We start from the raw sequence: 20,390 nt of genomic DNA on the forward strand, positions 1-20,390 counted from the left end.
AACATATAAACAGAATCAACGACAAAAACCACATGATTATCTCAATACATGCAGAAAAGGCCTTTGACAAAATTCAGCAGCCCTTCATGCTAAAAACTCAATAAATTAGGTACTGATGGGACGTATCTCAAAATAATAAGAGCTATCTATGACAAACCCACAGTCAATATCATACTGAATGGGCAAAAAGTGTAAGCATTCCCTTTGAAAACTGGCACAAGACAGGGATGCCATCTCTCACCACTCGTATTCAACATAGTGTTGGAAGTTCTGGCCAGGGCAATCAGGCAGGAGAAAGAAAGACAGGGTGTTCAATTAGGAAAAGAGGAAGTCAAATTGTCCCTGTTTGCAGATGACATGATTGTATATCTAGAAAACCCCATCGTCTCAGCACCAAAATCTCCTTAAGCTGATAAGCAACTTCAGCAAAGTCTCAGGATACAAAATCAATGTACAAAAATCACAAGCATTCTTATACACCAATAACAGACAAACAGAGAGCCAAATCATGAGTGAACTCCCATTCACAATTGCTTCAAAGAGAATAAAACACCTAGGAATCCAACTTACAAGGGATGTGAAGGACCTCTTCAAGGAGAATTACAAACCACTGCTCAATGAAATAAAAGAGGATACAAACAAATGGAAGAACATGCCATGCTCATGGATAGGAAGATTCAATATTGTGAAAATGGCCATACTGCCCAAGGTAATTTATACATTCAATGCCATTCCCATCAAGCTACCAATGACTTTCTTCACAGAATTGGAAAAGACTACTTTAAAGTTCATATGGAACCAAAAAAGAGCCCGCATTGCCAAGTCAATCCTAAGCCAAAAGAACAAAGCTGGAGGCATCATGCTACCTGACTTCAAACTTTACTACAAGGCTACAGTAACCAAAACAGCATGGTACTGGTACCAAAACAGAGATATAGACCAATGGAACAGAACAGAACCCTCAGAAATAATACCACACATCTACAACTATCTGATCTTTGACAAACCTGACAAAAAGAAGAAATGGGGAAAGGATTCCCTATTTAACAAATGGTGCTGGGAAAACTGGCTAGCCATATGTAGAAAGCTGAAACTGGATCCCGTCCTCACACCTTACACAAAAATTAATTCAAGATGGATTAAAGACTTAAATATTAGATGTAAAACCGTAACAACCCTAGAATAAAACCTAGGCAATACCATTCAGGACATAGGCATGGGCAAGGACTTCATGTCTAAAACACCAATAGCAATGGCAACAAAAGCCAAAATTGACAAATGGGGTCTAATTAAACTAAAGACCTTCTGCACAGCAAAAGAAACTACCTTCATAGTGAACAGGCAACCTACAGAATGGGAGAAAATTTTTGCAGTCTATTCATCTGACAAAGGGCTAATATCCAGAATCTACAATGAACTCAAACAAATTTACAAGAAAAAAACAACCCCATCAACAAGTGGGCGAAGGATATGAACAGACACTTCTCGAAGACATTTATGCAGCCAAAAGACACATGAAAAAATGCTCATCATCACTGGCCGTCAGAGAAATGCAAATCAAAACCACAATGAGATACCATCTCACACCAGTTAGAACGGCAGTCATTAAAAAGTCAGGAAACAACAGGTGCTGGAGAGGATGTGGAGAAATAGGAACATTTTTACACTGTTGGTGGGACTGTAAACTGGTTCAACCATTGTGGAAGACAGTGTGGCAATTCCTCAGGGGTCTAGAACTAGAAATACCATTTGACCCAGCCATCCCATTACTGCATATATACCCAAAGGATTATAAATCATACTGCTATAAAGACACATTCACATGTATGTTTATTGTGGCACTATTCACAGTAGCAATGACTTGGAACCAACCCAGATTTTCAACAATGATAGACTGGATTAAGAAAATGTGGCACATATACACCATGGAATACTATGCAGCTATAAAAAATGAGTTCATGTCCTTTGTAGGGACATGGATGAAGCTGAAAACCATCATTCTCAGCAAACTATCACGAGGACAAAAAACCAAACATTGCATGTTCTCACTCATAGGTGGAAAATGAACAGTGAGAACACTTGGACACAGGAAGGGGGACATCACACACCGGGGACTGTTGTGGGGTGGGGGGAGGGGGGAGGGATAGCATTAGGAGATATACCTAATTTAAATGACGAGTTAATGGGTGCAGCACACCAACATGGCACATGTATACATATGTAACAAACCTGCATGTTGGGCACATGTACCCTAGAACTTAAAGTATAATAAAAAAGAAAGTAGATACTGTTCATCTATATGTTTCATTGGTCCATCATAACATTTCTTTTTGGTATTTTGAAATAGCATGTTTTACATTGAAATTTAATCTTAAAATTGCGATTATTAAAACTTCTCTAATTTCAACTGTGACATGCTTCTTTTTTGAGAGTTTCCTAAAATTGTCATTTGTAGTAAACCGTTTATCCTTTCTTTTCCAGTTTATACTTGTGAGCTTCTGATTCTCTAAAGCTTTAAATATTGTAATTAAAATTGATTTATTTGTTTTAGATTTTTAAAAAATAATGTCCTAAATCTTAGCATATTAAATTCTGTGGTTTTGTTAAATTTAGATGCAATGTTTTCTACTAATTACACAACTTTCCTAGAGGGTTTATTTAATCTTTAATATTCTATCACAAAGTCAAGAAAGTACATTTTCTTTGAAAACAGAGGAACTTGAGAATATACTGGCATTGAATGCAGTCTTGTTTGCTGAGACATTGAAATTATTTCCATGCAATAAATTGTCTCTGGAAATATATATAATTTCAGACTATTTACTCCAAATGTACGTGTGTGTGTGTGTGTGTGTGTGTGTGTATGTGTATCATGTAGTACTTCATGCTGGGTGTAAGTAGGGATGAGTAGTATATACATATACATATGTGCATATATATGTGTGTATGTGTGTGTGTGAGTTTGTGTGAGTGTATTCTGTTTTCTGAAGATTGAATCTTTCTCTTGGATATGAAATCTGAAGGAATTAATATGTTCAATCATCACCATCTAATTCTTAAATTTTCATAATGTTTTTCCCTTTTTCTCTGTTTTAACCTTTTGGGTCCACTCTTTCGTTAAACAAAATAGTTCCCAGCTGGACACAGTGGCTGATGCCTGTAATCTCAGCAATTTGGGAGGCTAAGGTGGAAGGATTGCTTGAGGCTAGGAGTTCAAGACTAGCCTGGGCAACATAGCAGGACCCTGTCTCTACAAAAAGAGTTTTAAAAATTAGCCAAGCATGGTGGCACATGCCTGTAGTGCTACCAATTTGGTAGGCTGAGGCAGGAGGATTGCTTGAGTTCAAGGCTGTAGTGAGCTATGATGGCACCATGGCACTCCAGCCTTGAGCAACAGACTGAGACTCTGTCTCTTAAAAGAAAAATAAAGTTTTCTTATGTTTCTTCTTGGATAGTCAAGGGACTTGGGCAGAGACATGTTCTCTTGATCAAATTATTCTTTACATGCAGCTCTTTGCCTGAGCTAATGGAGAGAAGATTGTATCTTTTTGTTTAAGAGTTTGAAAATGTCATTTGAATTTTCTCAAAGGTAAGATAAAGCAATCAAATAAGAATTAAGGCAGAAGTCTCAGGATTTTCTATGATCAATATTGCTCCTATAAAATCCCAATTTGTGCTTCTGTCATCGTCTTGCCTCCATATTGATACCTTGACAATTTAAGAAATGCGCTAAGAAATAGATCTGTTTGTTTGGTCGGGCATTTTTCCCCACTATTTTCTGGTGGTCTGACTGGAAATGTCTGCCTAGAGGAGGACCTCATTGAACTGTGACAATTTTTCTCTCCCCTCTTATGAGAAATAGGGCTATATGTTCATGTTCATTGTGTATAACATTTATTCTCTTAAAGCAGGCTATTTTTTGAAAAAAAAGGAAAATCTGACTGTGAATTTTTGTATTTGTCTTCTCATTTCTGAAGCATACTGGCATTCAATTTGGAGTTTGACACCTTGTTTAATAAGTTTTTAAAAAATATCTCAATATTTTCCAATCTGTTTACATCATCTCATTTTTATTCTGTGATGTTCACAATTTATTAAAGATAGAAAGAACATTGCTCTTCAACATTTATAAATCTTCTAGTGGCTCTTGGCTGTATCTAGTAAAGAAGGATTTTAAAAATTAACAATGTATATTCTTAACCACGTTACAAATGTGTGTTTTTAAGAGAAGACATAATTTATCTTTCTAATGGTTCACATGAAATTGCCAAAAAGATATAAAAACTGATATTAATTTTATTGTTTTCTGTTATATTCAGAATTATTAGAAGGCAGCATAAGACAATATATTGCTTGGAAAAGCTTCTTCCTTAAGAAAGTACACTTTTCTACTGGAATATACTTTTTTTTAATTTCAAGAAACTATAGGTAAATGTTATATGATGATTCTGAATAACACTTTGCTTAGAAGATGGTATATTCATATATAATTTAAACATCAAATATAATTATATATTTTTATTTTTATGATGATTTGTACAAATATAAATTTGAAATTAATTTTATGGCACTTTCCAAGAAAGAACAACTAATAGTAACTGAACCCTTAAATACCTCTGGAAATGGTATAAATTTGACATTCATTTTGATCTTGAAATATTTAGAATTTGTGAATGAGAAATGCAGAAGAGAGTTAAAAGAGATCCCCTGGCAAGTGATAATAGTGAGATCGAAGGAGAAAATCAATTTTACAAAGAATGATGCTTAAAAAACCTTTGTATTATTCAGAGAACTCTTGTTCACATCACTGACCTTCGAAAATTCTCACTGTGATAAAACAAAGCAAAATAAATAAATGATAAACAAGAAGGGTCTACCATGTTGTTTTTATCTCTATCTTCTATTGTGGTTATAAAGTCTTTCAACAAAACCATTATCTACCAGCTTAACAATGGTTAACCTAACCTTACTTAACTTTCTGAACTTCAGTTTCTCCTCATATAAAATGAGAATAATACCAACTACTTTAGATAGATCATTCTGAATAGTAAATAATATATAATACCAACATCTATCCTAAGTAGTCAGATAATGCGTTTTTATCTTTTGTCTCTTCTCTTTTGGAAATTTAATTTCCTGTCACGTTGTTGGTAATTAATATTTCATTACCATTTTCTGTTTTATCACTTGGTTAAAGTAATTTTTTCTGTAATTATAAAGTCAAAGCTTGTATACTTGTAATATTTAGGGCAGCATGAATGTTTTAGATTTTATCTTAGTATTTGTTCTTTTGATCATGGCATGCAGGTGATTTCTTGGGGCATATTTACCTGTAGATTAAGAGATACTTCCAGAAGGTATAATGTGATTCTCAAAATAAAACCTTACTTTAAGTAGTACTTTTTTCTTTCTAATTTGTTCTGGGTAGTATTACTGGAAAAGGAAAGAAAAGTAGATTCAGATGAATATATCTTTTGAAATTTTAATGTAGTCATCTTAATGTTTAGAAGGTGTACTAATGATTGATCATATAATTTCAAGTAGTAAATGTAAAAATACGTGTCATGCTCTTCTCATATTTAATTCAATTTCAAAAGAATAAGATGTCTCCCCCTTCAGAATGGATGATGACACATACTGATTGAAAAATCACTGAACACCTCCCAACGATTATCAAAAACTTTTGAATCAGATTTATCCCCAGCTGTGAAGGATTAGAAACAAGGGAAGAGTTGCAACTATTCAAACAATTTCTGAGGGCAGAGTAAAGGGGACTGCACTGAGTTAATTTCGTGAAAATTAGTAAACTAAGCTTAGCTGTAAAATTGAAAGAATTATTTAAACCCAGATAAAATATAATCTCCCTTAGATGTTAATTAATCCTAAACATTGGAAAAGATAAGGTAATGCAGAATAGAAGGAACAAAAAATACCTTGTCAGCCTAGGACAGCCTGAAAGAAGATAAAAATATTACAGACTGGGGTAAGCTAATTGAGAAATGTGGCACCACAGCTGGGAATTTGTCAACTGTTTTTTAATTTATGTTACAGAATTCCTTCACTAACTATGAAAATAGATTCTCCCCTCCCCCAACCTAAGATAAGCCCTTTTTCATTGCGCAATAAGGAAACTAACCCTGTAGATCCATACTCATGCGTGTTCTCCCAGTCCTCACTTGTGTATATTAACCAAGATTTGGTGATCTTTTGGTGCGGATTTTGTTCTTCTGGAATAGAAGTACTTGCCAATCAGGCCATACCAAGTCTTAATCTTACTCCTCAGAAGCAATGAGCAGAGATGGGAGCAGATCTTGAGTAAGATAAGCATTGGTCACCTGCCTTAGATGATGAATTTGCATAGTCTCCAGGCATTCTTTTATAGGGGAATGGGACCACTTTTACTAGCCGAGGCAATCTGGTTTCCTGACTTTATCATAGGAGCCTTGTTAGAGCTGCCAATTTGGCTGTCTTTGGAACTCTGTTCTTGTCACAATTAGATCCTGGACTCAATTTTCAGCACATTTTGTTTCCAACTGCTGGAAATGCAAGACCCTCTGGGTACTGACATGGAAGCTTCCTGGCTTTCATACATGCATTGAGTTGACAGTTGACTACCACGATTCTGCCATTTTCTTCAGTAAATATTTCATTGGCAGTTAACAGCTGATTTCATAATTCTTACATATTTACCATTTCACCCATATCTTTCATGCAATAGGTTGCATTAGTCTGTCCATCCCTTTTTATACGACCTTCATCCCAATTCCCTTCAGGTAATTGGGCAGTCAGGCATTATTACCATTCTTAATCATTCTTAGTAATAGGGTCTTTGTTGCCATCTGGCAGGTGAGTAAAGAGATTCCAAAATTCCATTCTGAGGGCTCTGTTTTTTAGGACCACTTCTTGTACTATGTCTTCTGATTGTAGTGAGGTAAAAGAGGAAAGGCATGGAAGCCTATAACACGATCATGTCATCAAGTAAGTGATCGCTGTGGTCAACTTTAGGTCAAACCTATTAGGAAAATCTGGGAAGCCGTAGAACATGCCTCAGAATTGGGCTATCAGAGGGGAGAAAGAGCTGAGAAATTCTCCATTTCCCATTAGTCAATGTTTGACTCATGTTCCTGGAGTGTATTATTAGTTCCTATCCACTTCCAGATTGCCTGCAAGAACCCAGAGAAAATCCTTAGGGAGAGTTAAAGGCTCTGGCAATTAAAACTTAAGGTGGCAATGTAAAGAGTGTTAGGTTGACATGGACAGAACAATGACAGAATGTACTCGAAGAAAAAAAGTTAAAATATCCAACGCCTCTTCAACTAGCGACAAAAAGGGTAAAAATTTTGGTTAACATATGTCTGAAATATTAAGTATGCATGTCTTCATTTCTGGAATAATCAATTTAAAAGACAATTCTTTGTAATATATACCATGTTCTACTCATAATTTCCTTTTGCCTCTAAGCTTAAAGATGTCCTTGATAGGTCAAATGTAAAACTTGGTCCCTTTGACATTGGGATAAATTTTCCAAAAGCCATTAGTCTCTACAATTTCTTTGTGTCAATTTACCAGATATGCTTAGAAATATCAAAATCTCACTTAGAATTAATCTTAAATTATTGTGTCATATTAATGCATTAGAATAATTTTCTCAAATACATAGAAATTCAGAGAATATTCAACTGAATATACTTTTGAAAAAGAAAATTAGAAATTTTACTCTGATTAAATATTTTCATTCCCATGCTCATGCCACATATAAACAAAAGAAAATGAGATTTTCATCAGATTTTTAGACATTAATATTCAAACTTAGTAAACAGTTGAACAACGTCTAATGATAAGGAAAGAACTTTTGAGGCAAGAATTTTAGAATTCACTGGCCTTCGAATCAGACAAAATATTTTGAACACACAATCACCCAGGAAATATTGGCTTTGTGATTACTCCAGGTGCTAACTGAGGATGTATTTCACTTAAACAAAACCCTGAGAAAACTACATTAGGCAAATTGGTGGTGAACCCTGAATATTATTAATTATAAATTAAGAACAAAAAAGGCTGGTCTAGGGGAGACAAAATGATACATGCTCAGAAAAAAATTTCGGATATGTAAAAAGGATAGATGATAGATATTTTTAAAGTATATATATATATGCACATATATAGTATATATACACTTATATGCTATACATTTATATATAGGCATATGCTCACCTGTGGTGAATATATATGAAAGAGTAGATATGTGTATATGTAAACACACACACACACACACTTACTCAAACACACACACAGTAATCACTATGGTCAACTCCAGGTCAAACCTGTTAGAAAAATCTGGGATGCAGTAGAACATGTCTCAGAATTAAAGTATCAGAGTGGTGAAAGAGCTGAGAAATTTTCCAGTTCCCCATAATCAAATGTTTGGTGACATTTCAGAAAATTCAATGCTTGACTAGTCATGTATATATACATATACATATACATACACACATACATATACATAACCACATACATAACATATAAATGTTATATGTTAAGGCACTTCAACTAACAAAAAAAAAGTATATTATAAAATAAGCCCACTTACTGCCTCATAGGTGATCACTTAAAGTAAAAGCATTTTATTAAAGTTGATAAAAAGTGAAAGCAGACGTATATTTTTGAACACAAAGATACACATCAAAAAAGATAACATTATTAACTAAATTAGGATGATAGAGGATAGGAAGGGATAAAAGGACAATAAATTTTATTTTTTTCATAAAAGAAATGAAGAGGAGACTGAAGATATGAATATAAAATGACAGCAAAGTATGCAAATATTTAAAATAATAGAATGATAATGGCAAAAAATAACACAGAGAAACACAGCAGATACTGAAAAAGTGTGCCTATGTCTGTGTGTGTATGTATATATATAAGTATATTTATACATGAATATCACAATATATGAAATGGTAGATGTATATATGTACATATATACATACATACATGTACATAATACACACATATATATGTAAGATTCTTAGGTAGTTTTGTCTTTGCATTTTTAAAGTGCTTTATCTCAAGTTATTCGGCTTGGCAAGTGTACAGCTACAGATGGAGACACTGTGTATATGATAGGAAGTATCAAGGTAGTTTTGTTACCTAAAAAAAAAATCTACAAATTTTTCTTCACCCTGTTAAAATGGCGAATGTTTTTTTTCTGGGAAAGTATCCAAGTTTACTTGAATTTTATTTCCTTGAACAATAATTTTCTCTTTCTATATGCAGAATCCAAATATAGATTTTGGTGGCATTTCTGAAAATTCCATGCAGTTTAGTTTTTGAAAATTTGTAATAGTCTCTTACTAACCACCTCTACCCAGAAAAGGATGTTAGGTAGAAACTTGTTATTTTATCCTCAGAACTTCGTAATGCTAAACTGAGGCTTTAAGGTCTGTCAACAAACCTAAAATTGAAATCATCCCTCCCTTAATGATTCCGATGAAACTGTGCTTTGTGATAGCTTTTCTCTGTGATGGCACCATGCGTTTCCAAGTCCATCAGATTCAAAACTGTTGAACTTTCATGTTTCTCTCACTCCTCTTCCGTTATTCATTGGTTGTCATGTCTTAGTCATTTTTTCACAATGCCGCCTCAAATTTCATACACCGGCTTTCCATTTCCTCATCACTGCCCACTCATTTTCACAATCATGAGAGCTTCCTAACTTGAAAGATCTCTCTAACACACAGTGCATGCTACTGCCAGATGAATCTTTTGAAACTCTGCTCTTACCATATCACGCCTCAGCTTGGAAAATTTCAATAATTCTCGTGTTTTATCAAATTAAATCCAAACCCCTTGACCTAGCACCTAGTGCCAAACAAACTCTAATTCTGATCACCATCTCTTATTTTCCATAATTAAACCAAGCTGATCTATTTATTGCTTCCCAAACCAAATTACATTTACTGAAAGGCTACAGGGTGGTATACAACATAGACTCTGGTCCTAAAATTCCCGGCTATGAATACTGGCTTTGCCACTTGGAAGCTGGGTGAACTTAATTAAGCATTTCTTAACTTCTTCATCCCTTTGTGTTATCTGTGTAATTGACATAATGATAGTGGCTACATCTTTTGAGTTATGAGGATTTAAGAAAGCGATAAATATAAAGCACTTATAATGGGTCTAACAGAGTAAGTGGTTGTCTAATGTTAGTTGAAATAAAGCATGTCTGGATGTTTCTGATATAACTATTTCTATTTGTTTTTATTTCATCATTGTTTTGTTCATTTTGCTTTACAAAGTTAACCTCTCAATAAACATAGTTTTAATTGATTAATTTTGAGTTAGTGTAGATAATGACAAATAGAGATTACTAATTTAAATATCCTAAAAGAGGATCTTAAAGGACCTTACTTACTAAAGTAAATGTTTCTGAAAAGAAAAAAGGGGGGAAGAGACTATTTGCTTGGTTGTCAAATTTAAGAATTTGCTTCATATATGGATTTATTCTTGCTAATATTTATTTATATAATCATGTGATTTTATAAAAACTGGCTAGCACTTTGTTGGCTTAGTAATTGAATAATTTGAAGATTTTTAAATGTTTTAAAACATTAACAGAGGACGACATTAGTTTTTACAATATATTTGTCACCTTCCTCTTTATAATCTATCAAGTAAGCATTGTGTTTTAATTTGTGACTTAAGAAAAAAATGAAGTTTATATCTAATTCAGAGATTTTTACTTGGAACTGGAAGACAATTTTGACCAATTTTGTTGTTTTTTTAAGTGACAATACTTGACTTGCCCAGGATCACAGAGTTCACTTGTCAAATTCAAGATGAAAACTCAGAATTGCCAACTCCATGTCTTTTGCAGATTTCCACATGGGGCTTGTAAAATACAAATTCAAAGATTCAGGATTCTTATCTGTTATTCAGTGTCATAAGTATTGTATTGTGTATATTTTGAATATTAGTTCAATACATTTTGTGTTTCACTTATGCATTAGTAAAGTAGTATATATCAAAATATTACGCCTCTTCTAAACATTCTGTTATTTTAAAGATTGAGTCAGAATTTCATGGGGGTGTGGGGGGCATGACTCACTACATTTTAAAGTTACCTGTGGGACTTGGCTTATAGAATTGTCCAGATATGCCTAGACTTATTCATAAAGTGAGGCTATATGTGATGCCTGTGATTTGAATGTATCCTCCTGAAAAAGCCTGCCTTGAAAACTTAATCCACAATGCACCACTGTTGGGAGATGGAGCCAAATGAGAGGGGATTAGTTCATGAAGGAGGAGTGGATGGATTCCTGCTGCTACCTCAGGAATGGGTTCATTAGTGTGGGAATGAGTTCATTATAAAAGGGGAAGTTTGGCTTCTTTTATTTTCTCTCTTGAGTTTTCTTGCTCTTCTGCCCTCTACCGTGGAATGACATAGCAAGAAAACCTTTGCCAGATGCCAGTTCGTCAGTCTTGAACCTCCCAGCCCCCAGAAGCATGAGCCAGTAAATTTCTATTCATCATAATTACACAGTCTCAGGTATTCTGTTATAGCAGCACAAAACAGAATAACACAGTGATTTATTGTATATTCCAGACCTTCCAACTATACTTAAGCTATATAACACTTGTTTACCCTAATATAATTTTTCATTCTATTGTGTTTTTTAACATGTTTAAAAATTATAATGGCAGTTATATTACACTAAATTATAATTATAATTTATGTGTTTATTGTGTTTTCAAAAAGCATACATCCTTAAAGCAACATGTTTAATCAGTGAATTTCAACATAAGGCCTCATTTCTTGTGATAGGCAACAGAGTTTTACACCATCTGTATCAGGATTTCCAGGAAAGCAAGATGTTTTTTATCCTTTGAGTACAATTATCATCTACTCAAGTGTGCTTGGTTAATTTGGTTATCTTCATTTCTCTATGGAAGAGCAGATGCTTACTTTTTATCCTGAATCATTTTTCCTTTTATCCTGAATCATTGTGGTATCAGCAGGCTGGTGAGTAGTAGTGTGTCCATGGAGAACAGAACACCATACGATGCTGTATTTCCATAATCATTGCCTTCCTTGACTCAAAGTGGAGAGTCGTTGAATTTTCGTTGCTCCTTTTGGAATCCATTAAATCAAAAATATCATTTCTGAGAATATTTATAAAGCAGTTTTACTAAGTAACTTTCATTTATTCATTTTAAAATATATTTTCTAGAGCAGCCATAAGCAGATTAAAGAGTCCCTTAATTAATTCTCATATCATCCCTGTTAAGCAGATACCAGTGGTGTAACAGATAACTCATCACACACATTAGCAATTTGAGGCAGTGGGAAGTTTGGTGTTAATGCTAAACAGTGTGTCAGCAATAAGGCCAGGAGCATAAGCAAAGTTTTCTAATTCCCAGTAGTGCTCTTGCCCCTAAAACACATGATTTCCTCTATAAGAATGCAAAACCATTTTGCAAGTTTAAGTGTGATATAATCTTTCTTCTCTAATGGAATAAGGCATTTATTTCCTAATCAAAACAGCATTTGCAATAACAACCATCTTTGTACAATGCAAGGGAATTTGATATTAGGTGATACAGTTGGAACCCAGATCAAGGTCTGTGAGCAGCCACAGTTTCAAACTTCTGGACATTTTATTCATTTTCTGACAAGGGAAGCTTTAGAGCCACATTGAGAAAGAGTTTGATAGATAATGTGTGGGCTAATGACTTGCATATAATTGTGATCGTGTCCCTGTGTATTAAGATTGCAAAAATGTAGATTTTTTGCCTGGATAATCCTACCTGGTTTTGAACTAATCGTTTATGAATGCTGTTTTTAAAACTTCTTTTTTCTTTTTTAATCACTGGCACAGAAATTCAGGTGATACTGTGGAGAACTGAAGAAAACAATGTATTCCATCTTATTTAAGGAACATGCTTTAAATCTCAAGTGACTTTTTTTAGGTTTATTTTATACGTCAAAGGTCAACACCTAGCTATGTATTATCACAAAGCAGTCAGTTTTGTTTCCTATGTGTTTTTTATCCTTGTATAAAATGGACCAAGTGTTTGGGATAGGAGAAAGGAAGGCAATTTCTTGCTATATATAAGTAATTCTAGGCTTTGTGTCACCGTAGCATTGAGAATCAATTTCACATGATTTCTCCAAAGTGATACAAGTGGCTTGTGACAAAATTGTAAATACAAAGCAGATACATGTATTCCCATGCCAGCATTTGACTTGAAATTCTATATGGAATCATGGCAGAGGGTACGAAACACTTTAAATCACTTGCCTAAATTAGGTGATTACAAGATACAAGATATATGGCTCCTAACAGTGTTTGGTGCAGTTAGCATTCAATACAGATTTGTTTATCAAGAATATCTTTTCACTGAGGACATTTTGACTGGGAAACATAGAGTTTAAATCAGGCATATAAAAGCAAACAAAAAAAATCTTTGAAATTCCCTTATTACTTCCGGTCAAATACATAATACACAGTGGCAAATCGACATGTTAGAAAACAATGCCTTTGAACATCTCCACTTGTTTTTCCCTGTAGTTAGCGCACTTCCATGCAGTTAATCAAATGCCACTCATAAAAATCACTGCCAGTTGCTCTATGACTGTGTTCTCTAATATCATAGGCACTAGCCCCAAGCAGCTATTGAGCCCATGAAATATATAGCAAATATGATCAAAACACTGAATTTTACATTTTAATTAATTTTAACTTAAACCTCATAGCAGTATAAAATATTTTTATTAGAAACATCTTACTGTATCATAGGAGTTTTTTTTACTTTAACCATTGCATCAAGTTAGCTATTGTTACATTGCGGTTGTTAGGCATGTGTATTGTTTCTATTGTTACACATAAACTCATTAGCAACATACTCAGTGACAAACGATCAGTGTCAACAGATTGATTCATTTAAATATATTTTTTCTACACATCTAGTAAAACATTTCAATTTGCTTATTTGGATATTGCATACGTACCCTGGAGTTAGTCATAATTTGGTAAATTATAGTGACAGTTAAATTGAAATATGTGGTATGTTAATTTTAACATAAAGTATTTTTCTACTTTAAATACTAAGTATAGAAAAATTTGCAAATTTAAAGGCATAATACTGATGTTTAACCAAGTGGAGATGCAGAAACTGGTGATCTGTTGCAAATTTCATAATGAATGGCAACTGAAAATGACATTTTTAAAAAAATAAAAGTGAAGTTGTTTGTTGTGAGCAAAGTCAGATATATCACAGTGAATAATTTTAAGAGATGTTTTCAGCAAATATATAGTAGTTTGATCTTTAAAAGAAATTCTATAATTATAAAAGAATTAATAAGATGGATCATGGGAAATTGGAACTAAACATATAATGAACATTTTCTTTAATGACTTAATAGGTTCTTAGTTGGTGGCATTTACCCACTGTAAATGGATAACTTGGATTTTTAAATATATATATATATTTTATCATACTTTAAGTTTTAGGGTACATGTGCACAACGTGCAGGTTTGTTACATAGGTATACATGTGCCATGTTGGTTTGCTGCACCCATCAACTCATCATCTACATTAGGTATTTCTCCTAATGCTATCCCTCCCCCAGACCCCCATCCCCTGACAGGCCCTGGTGTGTGATGTTCCCTGCCCTGCATCCAAGTGTTCTCATTGTTCAGTTCCCACCTATGAGTGAGAACATGTGGTGTTTGGTTTTCCATCCTTGTGATAGTTTGCTGAGAATGATGGTTTCCAGCTTCATCTATGTCCCTGCAAAGGACATGAACTCATCCTTTTTTTATGGCTGCATAATATTCCATGGTGTATATGTGCCACATTTTCTTAATCCAGTCTATCATTGGTAGACATTTGAGTTGGTTCTAAGTCTTTGCTATTGTGAATAATGCTGCAGTAAATATATGTGTGCACGTGTCTTTATAATAGCATGATTTATAATCCTTTGGGTATATACCCAGTTATGGGATCTCTGGGTCAAATGGTATTTCTAGTTCTTGAAAACAAAAAGAAAGAAAAAAGAAAAAAAAAGATGGAGAGATGGTAGGATAGCTATTTCAGCTAAAAATTTTTGTTAGAAAACTATAAGAAAAGGTATACACACACATATACACACAACAGTAAGTAAAAACTTACAATTAAGCTGACAAAGAATATATAAACTACAAGACATTTTTACAGTATCAAAGATCAGTTGATTCAAAATTTCAAAAATTGCAGGAACAGGATATCTCCAATAGGGCCTTCTTATTAGCTGAAATACTGGTATTGAAAGACATATCAAGCAGTCCTATAACCAGCCTATAGCCACCAATTTATAATGTGATTGAGAAATAAACCTTTCTTTTTTTTCTTAAGTTACTTACATATGTTTTTCTTTTGTTTTGTTACCATAGCACAACCTACCATGAACTATTATAAATGTGTTATTGGAAACTCTGTGTTATCAAGTGCTTTCTCAACCAGTAGAGATTAAAAATACAACTACTTTCAATTGTCTGTCAATATACCCTTTTGTCATATTAAAAGGTGTCCTCATACATTAAATCTTCAAAACCTGTGTCCCAAGGCAGTTTGTCCCATGAAGAGCTAAAATATGATATGATGTGATATACCCATGTACCCATGTTTATTTTTCCTGAACATATGTTATCTATTTGTGAATTCATGTTTCTTTCTACTTATACCTTGAGAATTATTGAAATCTTATTTGAGCAAACAACCTGATTATCTGTGAATCTGACTGATAAATTCTGCTTTCCAGAATAAAAAACGAAAGAGTGGCCATAACAAAAACCAAGTAACATTTATAAAAGAGAGTTCAGAATGTAGAATGGAACTACTATGTAGATTTTGACAGATATCTTACACACAGATATTCTGAATATTCCGCATATGTAGTGTATTAGTCCATTCTGTGGCTGCTGTAAGGACATACCTGAGACTGTGTGATTTATAAAGGAAAGAGGTTTAATTGACTCACAGTTCTGCAGGGCTGGGTAGGCTTCAGGAAACTTACCTTCAGGTGGAGCGGGAAGCAAACATGTCCTTCTTCACATGGTGGTAGGAAGGAGAAGAAGGAGTGCTGATCAAAGGGGGAAGCCCCTTATAAAACCATCAGATCACATCTCAAAAGAACTAACTGACTATCATGAGAACCCAATTGGCTAAACTGCCCCCATGATTCAACTGTCTTCATGTAGTCCTTCCCACGATATGGAGGGATTATGGGAACTAAAATTCAAGATGAGATTTGGGTTGGTATGCAGCCAAATGATATTATACCACCCCTGGCCCCTCGAAATCTCATGTCCTCACTTTTCAAAACACAATCATGCCCTTCCAACAGTCCCCCAAAGTCTTAACTCATTCCAGCTTTAACTCAAATGTCCAAGTCCAAAGTCTCATCTGAGACAAGGCAATTCCCTTCCATCTATGAGCCTGTAAAATGGAAAGCAAGTTAGTTGCTCCCTGGATACAATGGGGGTACAGGCATCAGGTAAATACACCCATTCTAAATGGGAGAAATTGGCCAAAACAGAAAAATTGTAGGCCTCATGCAAGTCCAAAATCCAGTGGGGCAGTCATTAAACCTTAAAGTTCCAAAATGATCTCCTTTGACTTCATATGTCATATCTAGGACATGCTGATGCAAGAGGTGGGTCCTCATGCCCTTGGGCAGCTCTGCCCCTTTAGGTTTGCAGGGTACAGCCCCCCTCCTGGTTGCTCTCCCAAGCTGGTGTTGAGTGTCTTGGCTTTTCCAGGCCCAGAGTGCAAGCTGTCAGTGGATCTAAAATTCTAGGGTCTAGAGGATGGTGACCCTCTTCTCACAGCTTCATTTGGCAATGCCCCAGTGGAGATTCTGTATTGGGGCTTCAACTCTACATTTCCCTTCAGCACTGCCATAGTAGAGTTTCTTCATGTGGGCCCCACCCCTGCAGCAAACTTCTTCCTGGACATCCAGGAATTTCCATCCATCTGAAATCTAGACGGATGTTCCCAAACCTCAATTCTTCTGTGCACCCACAGGCTCAACACCATGTGTAAGCCACGAAGGCTTGGGGCTTTCACCTTGTGAAGCAATGGCCCAAGCTTTACCTTGGCCCCTTTCAGCCATGGCTAGAGCAGAAGCAGCTGGGACATGGGGCACTAAGTCTGCATAGAGGAGGGCATCCCAAGACCAGGCCCAGGAAACCATTTCTTCCTCCTAGACCTCCAGGTCTGTGATGGGAGGTGATGCCATGAAGTTCTCCGGCATGCCCTGGAGACATTTTTTCCATTGTCTTGGTGATTAACATTTGGCTCCTCTTTACTTATACAAATGTCTGCAACTGGCTTGAATGTGTCTCCAGAAAATAGGGTTTTCTTTGGTTGTTGTTGTTGTTGTTTTTGAAAGAGTCTCACTTTGTTGCCCAGGCTGGAGTGCAGTGGTGCAATCTCAGCTCACAGCAACCTCCACCTCCCGGGTTCGAGCGATTCATCTGCCTTAGCCTCCCAAGTAGCTGGAATTACAGGCAGGTTGCACTATGATCAGCTAACTTTTGTTTTTTTCTCTCTCTCTCTTTTTTAAGTGGAGACAGGTTTTAATCATGTTTACCTGGTTGGTCTGGAACTCCTGACCTCAGGTAATCCACCTGCCTTGACCTCCTAAAGTGCTAGGGTTTTCTCTTCTATCACATCATCAGGCTGCAAAATTTCCAAACTTTTATCTCTGCTTCCTCTTGAATGCTTTGCTGCTTAGAAATTTCTTCCGCCAGATACCCTAAATCATCTCTCAAGCACAAAGTGCACCAATCTCTAGGGAAGGGCAAAATGCCACCAGTCTCTTTGCACAGCAAGAGTGACTGTTACTTCAGTTCCCAACAATTTCCTCATCTTCATCTGAGACCATCTCAGCCTGGACTTCATTTTCTGTATCACTATAAAGCATTTGGGTCACAGCTGTTCAACAAGTCTCTAGGAAGTTCCAAACTTTCCCACGTTTCTGTCTTCCTCTGAACCCTCCAAACTGTTCCAACCTCTGCCTGCTACCCAGTTCTAAAGGTGTTTCCACATTTTCAGATATATTTACAGTGGCGTCCCCACTATTCCCACTACCAATTTGCTGTATTAGTCTGTTCTCCCACTGCTATAAGGATATACCTCAGACTGGGTAATTTATAAAGGAAAAAGGTTTAATTGACTCATAGTTCTGCAGGGCTAGGTAGGCCACAGGAAACTTACAATCATAGTGAGGGGAAGCAAACACATCCTTCTTTATGTGGTGGCAGGAAGGAGAAGAATCAGTGCCCAGCAAAGTGGGAAACCCCTTATAAAACCATCAGATCTTGAGAGAACTAACTAGCACAAGAACAGGATGAGACAAACCACCCTCGTGATTCTAGTATCTCCACCTGGTCCCTCCTGTGACTCATGGGGATTATGGGAACTACAAGATGAGATTTGGATGGGGGCACAGTCAAACCATATCATCTGCTTTGTTATATCATATGTGGAAAGCTCTTTCTTCGTTATCCAGAGGAAGTAATAGTTAATGATTGAAGTGCAACTGACACTGTCCTAGCTTGAATTCACTAGAGAGCGTATCCTCAAGAAATGGGTGATAATGATAGGTTTTGGAAAGTGAAATAAAACCAGACAACTGCAGAACAGTTTGAAAAATAGTTGCTCATAGGAATTTAGTCTAGTTTCAATGTTGGATTTCGAAGCTTAAATATCAGGCAAATGATCTTTTCTTATGTTTCCATATTTTTAATTTATTTTTTCTTAAAATGTTTTTAGATATGACCCTGTGAGGCCAGAAAGAAATAAGATAGACAGGGAGAGAAATGTTACGGCAAATAGAGTGAGCCTGTGGTCAGCTGGCAATGAGAAGAACACGCTTGTACAATGCTCCTCTCCCATCACTTCTTCTCTGCTATATCACCCTGATATGAAGTAGAGCAAAACCCATAATAAAAACTAACCTGAAATCCTTTACAGTTTCAATGGAAAGTAAAATGAGACTCTAAAAAAGAGTATATTGAAATATGTTTAGTTTATGATGTTTAGAAAGATTAATATAAAAAGTTTCTAGCAAAATCCTGAGGTCCCTGTATAATTCTGGACAAAAGAATATGAGGGTACTATCTATCTGGTTTAGGATTGTTCAAAATTCATGTCGTTATGCATTTTGAAACATTTGTAAAGCCCCAATGATACAATGTTTCTATTAATCAGTAATTTATTGGGACTCTGTTATGTACCAGCCTTCTAATCTCAAGTGTTTTTCAGTATCTGCTGTGGTATCCAAATGATACTTGTTAGTATCCATTCAACATAGAGCAATGTAAACTTTAAAAAGCAGATAGCTGGTTATGTATGTACAACTCATTAGGACTCGTTTTTTTCTTATTTAGACAATCCCCTAGTAAGAAAAAGCAATGAGGAGAGATTACTAAGATTCATATAAACACTAGTGTTTTATACTTAAGAAAAATATATATTAGTTATGATAGAACCAGCTTTGCTGAAGTGAAACACATCTCCAAATATCTCTGTGGCTTAAGGCAATAAAAAGGTTTGTTTCATGGTATATCACAGGCAGGTTAGAAAGGGGCTGTCCTCTGTGCAGACATTTATGGACTCAGGCTGTCAGAGGTTACGTCATCTTTTAATGATACCCACAAGAATATGTTACCTCTGTTGCTCTATCATGAGATGAAATGACAGAGAGAAGTTGTTCTGGAAACTAAAGGCTTAGGGCAGGAAATGACACTTGCCATATATGCTTGCCACCTTTTGGGCAGAACCAGTCCCATAGCCCCAGCTAAGTGAAATTTCAGTAGAGTGTTCTGCTTACCTAGAAGACAAAAAAGACAAAAAGATTGGTACTGATGAGAAATGTTAATATCTCTTGTGTTTAACTCATTTAAATTAAAAAGATTAGTGAAGATCTTTTATGAAGAAAACATTGTGTCATACTGTGTTGTACACAGAAATGAGCAAGATGCAGTCACTGACTAGAATACATTCAATCTAACTGAGCTAGCATATTTACACCACTATAATAATGAAAAGTAGAATGTAATGTCATATTAAATTTGACATTGACTCCAAAATTTTATAGGGGTCAAAAAGTACAATTGTAAGGTAAAGTTTAGGAGATGCTAAATGACTACTCACTTGTCTTAATTCTCTTAAGCTCCACATTTACAAAGACATCTATATTTCACAATAAGAGGCTGATTCAGTAATTTGGTTAATATTTTATTTTAGTGAAGAATTGTGCTTATAAAATAACAAGACAAATATAGAATAGCATATAAAAATCACCTAAATATAGTTTCATTATATTATTCACTAAATAATTT

The sequence above is a fragment of the Pan troglodytes genome, chromosome 5 (genome assembly GCF_028858775.2).
Source record: "Pan troglodytes isolate AG18354 chromosome 5, NHGRI_mPanTro3-v2.0_pri, whole genome shotgun sequence".
Lineage (NCBI taxonomy): Eukaryota > Metazoa > Chordata > Mammalia > Primates > Hominidae > Pan > Pan troglodytes.